Source organism: Liolophura sinensis, chromosome 12 (assembly GCF_032854445.1).
Source record: "Liolophura sinensis isolate JHLJ2023 chromosome 12, CUHK_Ljap_v2, whole genome shotgun sequence".
Taxonomy (NCBI): domain Eukaryota; kingdom Metazoa; phylum Mollusca; class Polyplacophora; order Chitonida; family Chitonidae; genus Liolophura; species Liolophura sinensis.
In genome coordinates, this window is record NC_088306.1 from 21730658 (window position 1) to 21746410 (window position 15753).

A 15753-nucleotide genomic window follows, 5' to 3' on the forward strand; every position below is an offset into this window, starting at 1 on the left:
TATATATGGACCACATTTTTATATACTGAGTTATTCTAAGACATGTATGATTTGGCCGGGATACAGACAAAATTCACAGCTGACAAAAAACCCATAATTAAAACACCCATGGACAAAAAATCCACCCCTCACATGAAAAACGGACACCCACTTCCACCCCTCACATGAAAAACGGACACCCACTTCCACCCCTCACATGAAAACGGACACCCACAAATCATAATCAAATGCACCGAAAAATTGTTTTAGATAGATATATAATGAAATTTAAACTTGTTAAATGAAATCATGACTGAACAGAATCGATATATGTGTAAAATGGAATCAAAATATTTTTAATTCACCATAAATAAATTATTTAATAATTAATAAACTCATTTCAAAAAAGGACCCTTTTATTTCAACCAATTCAGTTCGTTCGCATGTTGATTGTGTATTTTTGTTGTACAAACAAGAACAATAATCAGAATAGACCAATCCATTGTCAAAGTTACAGAAATGTGAGTAAACGAAAAGGCTGAAAGGTGTTGAAAATCTAACTTTTAAATAATATAAACAGCCAAAATTCAGCTGAACTGTAGTAGTTACTAGTATTACATAAAGGTAGGTCTTTTTCACAGGGTTAATAATGGAATATACAATAAAATAAAAATAAAAACATTACCAATCTTGGTGCTAAATTTACCCATAAGGACTCTGTTTAGTCACTACTTTATTTACTTTAGTTTAGATCTCATCATACATTTCCCTAAAATATTTTTTGATGGACTTGGTTATGGTTTGTGGGCGTTTTGTCAATTTTTGATGCAAGAAGTGGACTTTTTATCCACGGGGGCTTTTTTTGTTCCAGGGTATTCTGACTGTGGGCTTTTTGTCCTGCGCACCTTTTGTCCTACACCCGAGTTAGCTTAATATTACACACCCATGCCAAAAGTGCATAGACAAATGTCTATATATATTTATATAAATAATTTACGAAATAACGGTTTTGAGGTTTTTTTATCATCTTGAAAAAGATTAACTCAGTTTGTCGTCATATCAATACAGACATGTATACATTCCTATGAATGCAAGCATGCACTTATGGAAGCCAGATAAGATCATCATCGTTTCATCGCCCGACGATGGCCGTACCCGGCTTCCATATGCACTGCATGCAACGCAGTCTACAGACTATATCTGACCTATTTTCTTTGAAATTAACGCATCACAACGCTGATTGTATATGCATCACGCGTTAATATGTATTTTTAAACTGTTCGATCACTACTGCATGTACTATATATAACGTTTTGGTTTAGGATTAGTGCTTCAGTGTGCAGATGGCAACCTGGTTGTTCTGAAATAAGCACCCATCTCTACAGACTGTACTGCCCATGTATTTTAATTAAGCTAGTGGATCTTGAATGCATGCATATAGCCATCGCATTTTACTTGGCATGTATTTAGTGCACACGTCATTAAGATATCGAGATAAAAGTTAGGTATTGTAAAATACTTATCAGCTGAGATGTGCCATGAGTGCAACACAAATCATATGTTTACTATGAAATTCGTGCATCGTAATCCATGCGACGAAACAGATATTCATATACCAGCCGTCAACCAACATGGACGTCACAAGTTCATGGTCAGGAGTAACAAGGTAAATCCGCTGGACGACGTTTAACACAAACAACCAAAGAACTAAGAAAATATATAAAGTATACGAAATTATGTTAGGGCTTATGCAGAAAAGAAGTTAGCCGGTTTCAATGATGTTGGAAAGACGCAAGGAATGTTCTGTAGGGGACTTATGTAAAATCAGTATTCAGATCGTGTGTCATGCTAAGTTGTCGAGGATAAAATATGTATGTAAGGCCTACTCTGTATACGCCTGACTTTCCTCAGTCATTTAACATTAACAGTCATTTGCAATTATTACAGATTTTATACGTTTACAATAAGTGAATGTATCATGTATTGTGGTGCACCTATGTAACAATGTAAATAAGCTTATATATAATAGATACTAATGGAAAGGGATACATGTTAATTTCAGGTGTCTCAATACAGCAATTCAGCTGAAGAAAATATGCAAATAGATGAAATGTTATCGCATTTATTTCTTCTATTAATATGTAAACTGTTTGAAAAGAGTGCAGTGTTAATTCCTATGGCATTTTTAAGTTATAAAGTTAAAATTTACACTGGAAATTCTCAACATAGGTTGAAATTGATAATTTACAATGCGTGATACATTATAGAATCGGATGTAAAACAACAGATAAGAACAAATAAATCATACTCTATGAATAATTCGTATTGATTTATTTTAGGTAATAACTAATTCTAGATGAGATTACAGCTGCCAACATGCCTGATGTCTGAAAGATCAGTGTGCCCTGGCACGTGCAGCTATGACGTCACCTGCCTCGTACATGGGTCAGGTCGACCCGCGTTTAATAAAAAAAAAAACAACTTTTGGAAATTTGCCGTACAAATTTAGCCTCGGGTTAAACGGGTGAAGGGTGACGCAAATATTTAAATATTCGCATCACTTTTTAAACAAATTAAAACCGATAGCATTTTTATACATTCGGAAATTCTCGTTTCCTCGCGATCCCGGATAGATTGTTCACTTACCGTTATTAGTTTAATCGCCATTTAATAAAGCCCTATTTCTGACATCCATTACCGAGAGAAATTAACATGATGTCGGTGTCAAGAGAGGCTTGGCTGAAAACAAGCCGAGCGCTGGGAGGTATGTGAATTATTTATGCCGTGGAAATGGATACTAAACCGATGCCATATATGACCAAAGGCGGCTTTGTCTGGTTGACAAGCTGTTTCTATCTAAAAGCCACCGCGATTTTCTAACAACAAAGCCCTCGTATGTAAGTCCCATAAATCTGAAGTAACCGTCTGTCTTGGTGACGCCATGGAAATCCGATTATATCACTGACAGACTATTACAACTGTATCAACAGAAATCATAAAGCGATTTTTCAGGCTTTTTCTAGCTTTTGGCCATTTCTATATCCGAGACACTAAATCTCAGACGCATTAAGGGTATTCAAGGCGTCCATGCATTTAAGACTCTATGTGTAAATAACGCCATCGTCTGAAATGAAAATTAAAATTTAATTCGCGGCAATACATAACGAATTGCCTCTTGGAGCAAAAGCAGTTAATAGATGCTACTCAAAAACCAAACAAATACAGTTTGAAACGCCACAAAATCGAAGGGAATCAAAATACATTATGCATATTTTTTCAGTTGCTTAGATTAAGGCTTCTTAAATTTTACAACAACTATACAGTTCACTTATTCAAAGTTTTTCCATCAAACGATCTCTGGCGCCCTGCTCCATGATTGTGTTTAATTCCGCGAGGCTATATAGGGCAGTAAATACATCGTGTTGAATTAGATCGCCACACTAGCATGATTACGAACAACTTATATAAACAATAGCGTATACAATTTGAATACTGATTTTCTTCATTCTCCCACGGAACATTCCTTGTGTCTCTCAATCATCATTAAAAACCGCTGACTGCTCCTCTTTCCGTGAATCAGTCCTAATTTTTCACTACATATTTTCTTAATTATCTTAAAGTGGTTTGAGTTAAACGTTGTTTTTGGAATTGGTCCTGCAATTATTGGCCCGGAACATCAGTTTTGGTTGACGGCTTGTATACGAACGCATAGATCATAAAATGAATAAATTTTGACTGGCTTCGATGACTTTAAACTTACTAAGTATTTCTAAAGATTAATTGCCAATGAGTATTATTGTCTTTTTTCCAAATTTGTAAAGGAGTGTACATTTTAAATTGAGAAAAAGAAATTAGTACATTTAGCTATTAACTCCCTCCTCAAAAAGCGATTCCATTAACATGTTTATATAATGAATTAATCCAGAAATAAATGTGAGTATCGTTTAACTTTAAACCTTGTAAAATGAAATACATATTTTACAAGGCTAAAAATATTTCGATGCCAAATTCTTTTTAACAACAATACCAATTGTTTGTCGAGAATATTTAAGTTAATTAAAAGTGGAAATATTAAATAAATTAAAATTATTAAATGAAATAAAGATTTAATATTGCTATCAGTTAGATGCTTTGGATAGGCAGACAAATGCACATATAATGAATGGTGCATGCAGACTTTTGTGTCAAAATTGAGGATTGTTCCACTTCGCCCTGTGCTATTGACAGATAGACAAGTGAACATACTGTTTGTTAGAATTGGATCTTATTCCACTCAACTGTAAAGATTATGTGCTCTTGTTATACAATTTCATTTCAAGTCCATTTTTTGTTGACAACTTTGATTTGCTAAACAGGTTACTTGAGTACGTGCTTATAAGGAACGCTTAATACGCCTATTGGCAATCGTGCGATCGCATCACGAGGACTCGGGAACCTCTCAGCAATAGATCGCTGTGAGTTCAAGTCCAGCTCAAGCTGGCTATATCTCTCCGGCCTTACGAATTATGATTGAGAAAACAGGTATTAGTAAAATTATTTGTTAATTCCGCCTCAAGAAGATGTCCCATTACTATATTTATATAATGTCTTATATAAATCCAGAAATATACATGAATATCGTTTAATTTATAAAAGTAGAAATATATTGTATAAATTCAAAATATTTCGATGCGAAGTCTTTCTCAATAACACTACTAAGTACTTATCGAGAACATTTACATTAAACCCAGGACCATCCGCAGGTTGCTGGACTTGAACTCAAAGCGATGACATTGGTGAGAGACTCCTGGGTCATTCTATTGATCAGTGTTGGAATGAAACCTTAAATGAAGTAAATTCCCCGTGTGACCATTTGTCAATTAGCACACTGTCGCTGCTTTTACTCTCTACATTGTAAGTTTTTTAGTGTAGCATTTTTTCGGTTGACAATTCCACGAATAGTGAGCCTAATTTTTTGACTTTTTACCGTTTAAATGTGTTGTAAATAACAAAAAGCTTAGAAAAAAATGTACGACATAGTATACTGTCGCAAATCTGTAATAGCTGCTTGTTTGCTCACGAGACACACGCAACGTCTGCTTATAGTTTCCATGGTGACACGGGTCCTCCGTCTACCAACATCGTATTAATACCGAGATATCCCCCCCAGTAAGATGATGTCATTCATTATATGTGGGCTTTCGCACACATAATGAGCCCCCCCCCCCCCACACCTTCCCGGTAGATGGCGCTGACATATCGGTCTTGAACTTCGCTTTAAATCCAGTAATAAAGTGTATATAGTTCAACTATAATTATTGACGTTTTAATATCAAGTCAATACCTCGATTTAGAACCCGTGGATGCCATATTGCCCGCCCACAATCTTCGTGTGAATTATACTCTGATTCATGGGATTTTTCCTTCACACCCAGCTATTTACCTATTAAGAAGTGAATACATGAGATGCAATTCAATAATCTCTTTTCACAAAAGATTTCAAGAAAATCAATGCGACACGGTGATAAATAAGACACTCATTGACAACGCCTACTCCATTATTTCGTGTTCATCATACTATCAAGGGACAACGGGTGAAACACAAAAAGGTCTCATAAGGAGTATTGGATAGACACTCAGTCCTTGAATGGACAGTTCATATTTACAAATTACATGTAATAGCTATCAGCGGCGTCATGTCTGCGGCTATCCCAGATGACTAACATAGCACCTCGAGTACGTATATATTGCGCACAAAGCCTAAATTTACGGAGGTGGATTAGTCATTGTTCTAGGCCAGCAACGCATAAAATATCTCCGATGACTATACAGAACTGTTGAAATCGTCTTAAGATGTGTGTAATTAACACCACCAATAATGACTCACTCTTACCAAGTCCACGTCTTTTATGCAAATATAGTCTAATCATCTAAAGTTATCACGGAAATGAGTTGGCAAGACTGACATGAACTAAGATAATTCGTTGCAGTTTGTTAATTGAATTATGTCATGACTATCCTGCTGAATCTTTGAGCACCACTGGCCGTTGTACTGGTATGTGGCACAAAATACTTAACTGTATAGAGAGTGAAACCAGAGCATTGAGAACAGTGTGATAGCTGGCAAATAGTCACACGTAACTGGTTAAATCCGATCTCTTGTCCGGACTTTACATCAGTTCAGGTTTTATTGTAACTCTGCAGGTCCATTGTAGAAACTGGGAGGGACGTCCACCTAAAACGTAGTTTTGGCCTATAGATTTCTTGTTGTATATAAATTCATATGCGGTGTTTGCATTTGTGACTGTATGTTAAATGTGATGACAGCACAGCATTTTGAGTAACTCTACAACATTTCAATACTGATTTCACTTATTCACCCAGATCATACCTTGCGTCTTTCAAACATCGTTGAAAGTGTTGACCGCTTCTCGTTGCACGATTCCGGCCTAATTTCATACTCTATATGCTTCCTGAGTTCTTTGATGGTTTGTGTTGTACGTTGTTTTGGAAACTGGCCTCGCGATCATTGACCTGGAACGTTCTTGTTGGATCACGACTGTTTTACGAATGTATGTTTCAATGCATAGGCTAGATTGCAAGAACTACTGAGAACAGAAACTGTATGAAGGGTGGTAAATTAGCTTAGCAATCATGCCAATTTCAAACCTTAGTACTGTATTCATATCATTACACATGAACACCAGCACAAACGCTGTACATATTTTGATTAGGGGGCCTCCATTGCCCAGTTGGTTAGCGCGCTAGCGCAGCGTGATGACCCAGGATCCTCTCGACAATGCCGTCGCTGTAAGTTCTAGTTAGCTCATGTTGGCTTCCTCTCCGGCCTTACTTGGGAAGGTCTGGCGCCAACCCGCGGATGGTCGTGGGTTTACCCCGGGCTGTGCCAGGTTTCCTCCCACCATAATGCTGGCCGCCGTCCAACAAGTGAAATATTCTTGAGTACGGCGTAAAACACCAATTAAATAAACAAATAAATAAATAAATAAATTAATAAAATATTTTGATTAACGACGACTTAATTAACAGGACACACAATTATTTACATACTACTTTAATTTGTTCCCCTGGAAGTTCCTTTGCGTCTTGCCGTCATTAAAAACTGTTGAATGGTTGTCCGTTCATGAAACCATTTTCATTTTTTATATTATAAATTGTATGTCTTCTTTTGTGTTTCGTTTTTTATCAATGCGTCGAAACAGACATTCGCATCCCAGTCGTCAACCAAAATGGACGTTCCGTGTAAATAGCCACAAGGCGAATTCCAAAAACGACGTTGAACATAAACCACCAAGGAACTAACAAAGTATATAAGGTGCGAAATTAGGATGGCATTATGTAAAGACTCAAGAAATATTCTAGACGAATGAACGAAATCAGTCTTCAAATGGTGTACCATACTAGTATGTACGTTGTCTAAAATAAAATATTATCTCTGTTGCGCTTTGATTTCAACTGTTCAAATATCCAACGTAGTGATCTAATTCAACGCGATGCATACATTATCCCTGGCCCTGCGTTAAGCGGAACACAATCATGAAGCAGAGTGCAAGAGATTTTGGACGATCTGTCTATATTTACCTACAAGAGATTGTAGAACTTAAGAAACTTACGGTGAAGGCGTTTGATGGAATGGCCTTTAAACGCTATTTTTTGCAATAATACCTTAAATTGAAATCGTCACATAACACACATGATCTAACAAGTCAAGATATGTACATGCCCTTTGATGGACCATCCGGTATTTTGCTGTAGAAGAAAATTTACCGTGCGAAGATCGACCAGGATCGTCCTTCATGGTTGATGGCTGGTATATGAATGTCTGTTTCAACGCCGCCTGGATTCCGACATAGTTGGAAGGCCGTAAAGGTAGCCATGCTAATTACATCTGCATGATGCCTTTATGAACAGTTGCAATTAAAGCGCGACTGAGATACTTGTTTAGCTGTTATTTGACATGGAACTCATTCACGGACTACGAATTTGAACTTTGATATGGAATTCATGCCTGGAATATTCATTGTCTGCCCGGCATCATTGAAAACTGATGACCGCTTCTCTCTTGTGTGTTACCGGCTTTATTTCTTATTTGTATAATTTCTTACATACCTTTGTCTTTGGGAGTTAGTGTTAAATGTTGTTGTGGAAATGGACCTTGCGATTATCGACTTGGAATGCCCTTTACGGACTACGAATGGTATAGGAATGTCGGACTTGACGCTTATATTTAATTTTTCTTTGTGCAGATGACAAAATTTTCGGTTATAATCGCATTTCATTTTTTCGGCGCAAAAAGCCCACTTTTTATCGGTTATAACTTGTGATACAACTTTTAATAATGACACTAGTCTGTGGTAATTTGACCTTGGATATTGTATAACCGGTTGACGGCCTACATTGTTATATGAAAACTTCGATTATTGTAAATATCCCGGGCAAGAGAACCAGGCTGTCAGTTTCGTTCTAATCGTATCAATTCTTACTTATCCAATCCTCTATCTCGGGTTCATCAAAATCTACACACTGCCTTAATTTGCCATCAACATCGTCCTCGATTTGCCGTCCTTATTCTGCAAGACATTTAAATGTGAGCTGGGATTTTGATACAAGCCAGAGGTATAATATAGTCCTGAGTTTGTTAGACACACACGGACGAGTAACAATGTATTGTGGTCAATGGCTGTCATGGGTCTGGCGGAGTGATATCTGCTACGGCTCCCGGGAATCATCCGCGTGACAAAGAGAACACTAATTTCTACTCCACTCACGCGGTCGAAGCAACCATGTTGGTTTATCATTTGTTTAGATCACGGTTTTATCATGTAACCTGATTCCTGAGGGAACGTGTGTGTGTGAATGTATTTAGTGGATGGGAGGCGGGAGCAGGCAATAAATAAAGCACGCACCGTATCGAACTGGTCTTAAGTGGCTGGTCAGGGGAAGTCTGGTGGATCAGCTAAGCTGGGGTTAGAAGAAGGACACAATAGTCTGACATATATTCCCTGGACGTCACCTCGCGTGGACAGGCCAGATAGCTTTGTCTGGCGAGACGGTAACATGACGATACACACACCATTAATTTCAATTCACAACAGTCTTAGACGTCCCTTTGAAGTTCAACAGAGACGTTCTCTGGGGAGCACCGCGTTTGCTTCTAGGAGCGGCAAGTGAATGGTTAAGCGGCAGCCACGGCTGACATTTGGTGCCGTTTTCGCCGCCAGCCAACCGGCAAATTGTGAGCGCGTCTTCCCTCAAGATGGCTAATGTATCAGCACTTTGCATTCACCCCACCCCGCCTGTCTAGCCTGAGCATCGATCGGACAAACCGGAATTTGGAGGTTACCGAGAGGACAGACGCGCGCCTCGTCACTGCTGCATATATAGACCTGCACAATTTGAATGTCAGTAACTTGGTGCTGTCTCTTGTTCAGTAATAAACAACCACGACACGGGGGACCAGAGTAACACCAAGGGTCGCATGGCGGCAAGTATTGCCTCCCGGGATGCATTAGATGATCTCATTACTAAGATCAAAGGAATCCGAAAACTTTTGGCGTTCTTTCTTAAGTTTTTTAGCAAATCGATTCAAAGAGACAAAGATGTGGTGTTTGATGTGGAAATCTTTTTTGCAAACCCCAAAAGCAGTACATTCGTCTTCTTCTACGGCATCTTATAATGGATTGAACGCTGTGCTTAAATTAGTTCGTTAACTTCTGCTGGACATTATCCTTTTATCTTCAGTACTTCAGTATCTTCATATGCCCTATAATCTCCCCAAAACATTTATTTATTTGATTGGTGTTTTACGCCGCACTCAAGAATGTTTCACTTATACGACGGCGGCCAGCATAATAGTGGGAGGAAACCGGGCAAAGCCCCGGAAAATTCCATGTCCGTCCGCAGGCTGCTGAAGATCTTCCAATATACGATCGGAGAGGAAGCCAGCTTGAGCTGGACTTGAACTCACGGCGACCTCATTGGTGAGAGGCTTCTGAAGCATTGCGTCGCGTTGGCGTGCTTAACCCCTCGGCCACGGAGGCCCCTCTCTCCAAAAAGAAATGCATAAGTGACACATGCTGGTGACACCGAATGCTAACATGAACGCCCACTTGTGACCTGGTGTCATTGCTGAATGAGGTTCTGTTGCTTATATTAGGCTTGCTGACATTGTGCAGCAAATGCTAAGATGAACGTCCACTTATGACCTGGTGTCATTGCTGAATGAGGTTCTGTTGCTTTTATTAGACTTGCTGACATTGTGCAGCAAATGTTAAGATGAACGTCCACTTGTGACCTGGTGTCATTGCTGAATGAGGTTCTGTTGCTTATATTAGACTTGCTGACATTATGCAGCAAATGCTAAGATGAACATCCACTTATGACCTGGTGTCATTGCTGAATGAGGTTCTGTTGCTTATATTAGACTTGCTAACATTATGCAGCAAATGCTAAGATGAACGTCCACTTGTGACCTGGTGTCTTTGCTAAATGAGGTTCTGTTGCTTATATTAGACTTGCTGACATTGTGCAGCAAATGCTAAGATGAACGTCCACTTGTGACCTGGTGTCATTGTTGAATGAGGTTCTGTTGCTTATTATAGGCTTGCTGACATAGTGAGTTTTTGTTGTGTAACTTGATAGCGGAAAATGACAGCGAATTAAATAAGTTCTCCATAATGAAACTAAAGCAGACTTACCATGTGGAAATTCATTGGTGCGTTTTTCTTGTTACCTTATATTCCCAGCACAACAATGAAGACTGAATTACCATATGAAAATGTCAAACATACGGTCGTATAAAACCTGCTAGTACTACTGATCATGCGTAATGCAGAAATGGTTTTCATGTTCGTTGGCTTCTGAATCGAAAATCTTGTAGATAATACTTCCACCGAATGCAAATTCGAGTTTAAACTGAGATGCGTAAATGATACTATTGAATTACATGCCAAATACCAGTGCCTTGGCCTTAATTTCAACAGTTTATAAACAATAGCATCATCAACCGCAAACCCACATCAAGATTCCCGAAGTCCTTCCCACACCTACCACTATAGGGCATTCCAAATCGATAATCGCAAGATCCGTTTCCAAAATATTCTAAAACATCAGTTCTCAAAGGAATATAATAAACAGACAGCAGGAATACAAGCATATAAGAGATATGAAGTAACTACGTAACAGGCAGGATTTTAAGAACTCATTGCTCGGAGTGATATGTATTTATTGGCTGTATATAACCCCGGAGCATATACTGGTGTAATAAATATGTTTCAGTAGAATATGGGAATCCTTCAAAACATGTATTACCAAGCCCCCCCAAAAAAGAGAAAGAAATTACAAAAAAGCATGAAAATCAATCAGGTTATATAAAACGAAGTTAAAATTGTAAGACTAGCGAACATGGAGGATTGATCGATAGAAAATAAATTGTTAGGTTACGGTGATGGTTGACTTCAAATTCCACATTTTATGTGGTTATATTTTTAACCCAAATTTTCGAATATTTTTTTTATTTGCAAATTATTCGAGATTTACTGCCCGCAAACTGCCAATATCTGATATCCCGAGTCGCGTAAAAAGGGGAAAACAGACAAAAAAGAATGCAGTGTACTATTCTTGTCTCCTCAGAGCGTCTTATGAGGATGTTTTAAGAGTAAGGCGCAATTACTGCTTTTCATGGGGAAATAATATGTGCAATTTGAGTAGAATGGCAAATATTTCATTTTGCCCGTCAGCTGTAGAAAGCTGGATGGACGAGACATTCAACATCAAAGCGCCGACAGACAAGTGAAATTGGATTGGCTCTGACAGTTTGGCGCTTTTATGAAATGTAATTTATTTTTCTTCCTCCTTTTCAAAAGAATCCCTTGGTCCGTAAAGAGCGGCGCCAGGACTGAACCATTTCCATCATTGCGTTTTTCAATCACGATAGATAAATCATTTCTGACTGCATCAAAATTAAGTTGATGTGACAGACATGCATGCAGTGTATTTCAAATGTTCAGTTGAAAGTCAACTTTTAAAGGGAGCAAAAATTTGGTTACGAATTTCCTTGTGGATTTTTTTTTGTAACACGTGGCGTAATATTGCATTTTGTGTTAAAACTGGAGTATCAGATTCATTTCCTATAGAATAATGGTAATCTACATGTACATAAATATATAAACGCTCTTCGGCAGTAAAACCAATTCTTTTTGCCATGAGCAAAGATCGGCAATGGGCGTTTATTTGCCTATCTTTGTACGCCTTTCTGATATTTAAAACTGTCAGCCGAACTGAATCTAAACATGTCAGTTCAATGAATTATTAATTTATTTGATTGGTGTTTTACGCCGTTCTCAAGAATATTTCTCTTATACGAAGGAGGCCAACATTATGGTTGGAGGAAGGGCAAGAGGGAAACTCACGACCATACGCAGGTTGCCGCAAGACCTACCCACCTTCCCAGAGAAAGCCAGCATGACTTGAACTCACACTAACCGCATTGGTGATAGGCTCCTGGGTGATTGCGCCGTGATGGCAAGCCCCCCACCCTCCCCAACTTCGACCACCTCGGCCGCCCTGTCTGTTAATTGAAATTTATTTATTTATGTCTTTAAGGTTTAACGACTTACTGAAAAGCAATTGCATTTATAAGACGGTTATCAGCTTTAATGGTTGAGCCCTGTGAAACACCCGCGCCTCTCCAGGCGTTTAACAATCTTCCTGGTTTAAAACAAACAGGCAAACCAGCGGGAGGTGGATTTGAACGCGCGACCTTACTGTTCAAGAACAGATCAAGTCGAGGCGATATCAATGTCGGAGACGAAAAAAATTGACCTGTATTTACCTAGATTACATTCTGCAAATTAATCTTTGTATGTCAAAGACCTCTGCGGTAAATTTGGGCTCTAATTCCCTATAGTGTCTTTACCACCGCAATGATTTACCTCTCCAGAGCATACGAAGTCACTGCTCTGAAGTCTTTAAGCGTACGATAAATAGTCACACAGTTTATCAGTCAACGTGACAGTATAATAATTCTGGCATTTCTCCTTGATCTTAGCACAATCTAATTAGAGAATAATATCTCTGTTTGACAGTGTGAATCATTCTACTTTATTTCGGTTTAGAAGTCAATATTTAAACGTATCACATGGCTTGACCATTGTGCAGTTTTACGAACTGCTCATACTCTCTGAATGCCGACTTGTTCTGCTTTTCATGGTGCTAGGGGGCGTGTAATTCGCTACCATTTAAGCATATACATGAACAGTTAGAATAAAACCCTAACTGAGGTAAACTGACAAGAGGCTGTATTTCACAGGTTAGATGTGACCATTTGCTAACTATCACACTGTCGTCGTTGCTCTGGGATTACTCTATGTGCTGTGCTGTAAGTTAAATTAGATTACATTTTACTACAGCTAAAGGAGAAGAAAAGTTTAAAAAGTGACACTACAGGCTGGAAAGAGCACATTTTGTCTATATGTTGGTGCCTGCTGCATAATTTTGCGATTTTTCCTCGCCATACACATAAAGCCTGAAAACGACAAAGCTGGCATAAATCGCTGAGTGCATCGCGTCCTCCATCTTTAACACCCTCTAATTATGGTGGGAGTGTGTTGCCTCTCAGTCAATGAGAGTCGTTAAAACTGCCGGCTTGTTTGTGTAAACTAGGAACCTACATCCAACATTCCGGTTTCCCGATCGTCAAGAGGAAAACTAACTGTACTGTTCGCTACCTTCTGGGAAGAAGAGTTCTTCTGGAAATTGTACGATCTGCACTTCGGTGGTTTCCGACGGCAAGGCTCCTCCTAACACAGAAGACTTCAAGACTAGTTCTTAGGCAAAATGAGTCTCCCCCAGCGGATTTTGGCCCTGACTTCATTTATAATTTATCATTTGAGGTACATGTTAGAATTTTTATAGCATGTACCTGCGAAGAAATGCATACTCTTTTCCAATGGTATTTGTTTGATATTTAAATTTTCTTTCTCCTTTAATTTATGGTGTGAATGTATCATCAGACCAAGTTTTCAAAAACTGAAGTAAATTTAAGAGGAGATTAATAGGCGCAAAATGACATCTTCTCAACAGCCATGACGCTCGCAATCCCAACACAGGAACCTACACTGTGTCATGTATCCTAGCTGTAATATACACGTCATTGTTGTTGGAAAAAAATTGGTACGCTGCAGCGCTGCTACAATAAAGAAGAAGTCATATAACAAGGACAGTCGCGTGTGCTCCCATTGTCGCATTCGCTTAGGAGTAATGCAATCCTATATTTAAGACACATAATGCACATAATAGTTAGATGCGCCATCATCTAACAAGGGATTTGAGGCGTCAGAAACAGCTGACGACAAATGCAAATTTTTTGGAACTCATCATAATGAATTTTGTCTTTAACGTTTCGGGTTGTGGAATTATTGATGAGAATGTTTTATTATTATATTTTTCATGTTTTTTTTTTTCTTTGAAAGTGGTAAAATTTCACAAGTTTAAATTTCATGAAAATACACATGAACCAGGCCTTGATTCCACGTCTTTTAAGTATGTGGTCAGCTATGTCTCCGATGTCACACTGTCAACACCTTTTACTGGACTAACCCATTCATACGGTTCAGATTGCTTATGTATTGCCGCCCAAATGTTACGAAAATTACATATTCTGATCCCCAGACAATTTCATAAATCGCAGTCTGCATACAGTTAAATACTCTCACTTGTTCTGAAGGAAGACATAAAGCGTGTGGAACGACAAGGGAGGTAACCTAGTAGTGCCAGCTGTTGTTGAGTCGAGTTCAATCCAATCCGTTGTCGGGCGTGTGATAACACACAGTCTGTCTGGGACGAACAACGAGAAAAAACTAGAATAGCCGAGCGGACTTTGATAACCGTCCGACTGTTAATCATTGTCCCAGTAAGCTGACAGCACTCGCTATTCGATATTCACTCTCTACGATATAAATTCGCCGACCCAAGGCATTGCTTTCTTGACATTAACGCATTTCATCCGGTAATTTCGGCTAGACTGTCAGCTTTGTTAGCCTGTCCTCTCCAATTGACCAATCAATATGTAATTACTCCCGGTGTCAGAAGTGGGATAGAAATGTCAAGTTTTGATTGGCTGAGTCTGAAGTGATGGGTATCGCCGGATGCCGTGCCGCCTGTTCCCGCTCGTGTCCGTATACAGAACAAACCTGTCTGAGTCGACCCAAAGACGGGTATATAAGTTCCACTTTTTATTAGACTTCCACAGAGAAAATCGCCCGATAATGGTGACACAAAGAAATACTCAATGACAAAATGGAAATACTGATGTCACGCTTTCGTTCAGCACGTAGACATGCACAATGGTTGCATGCCAGGTGGTTATTAAAGTGGCCTCTATTGGCAGTATCACAACCACGAGATTGGAGTCTCGCTATTCCAGCTAATGGGGACTTTACTTCGTCTGTGTTACAAGGTCTGTCAACCATCATCAGATGGTTCTGGGTATCCCCCAGTTCTGCCCGGTTTCCTCCGATCATAATGCTGCCCCCATCGCATAAGTGAAATATTCTTGATTAGGCGTAAAACACCAAATAAATAAATAAATAAATATATGCGTATCCTATTAGCCAAACAAGCAGGGATTGAACTTGGGTTCATAGGTTGAGCCATCTCAGACAGTTTGGGATAATACCCAGAATTAACCCAACCAGAAACAGTTTATGTTTTACCTGTAGCTTTAAATCTTACTTCCGTTCAGTATCCGTACAGCTGAGACAATTAAACGTATAT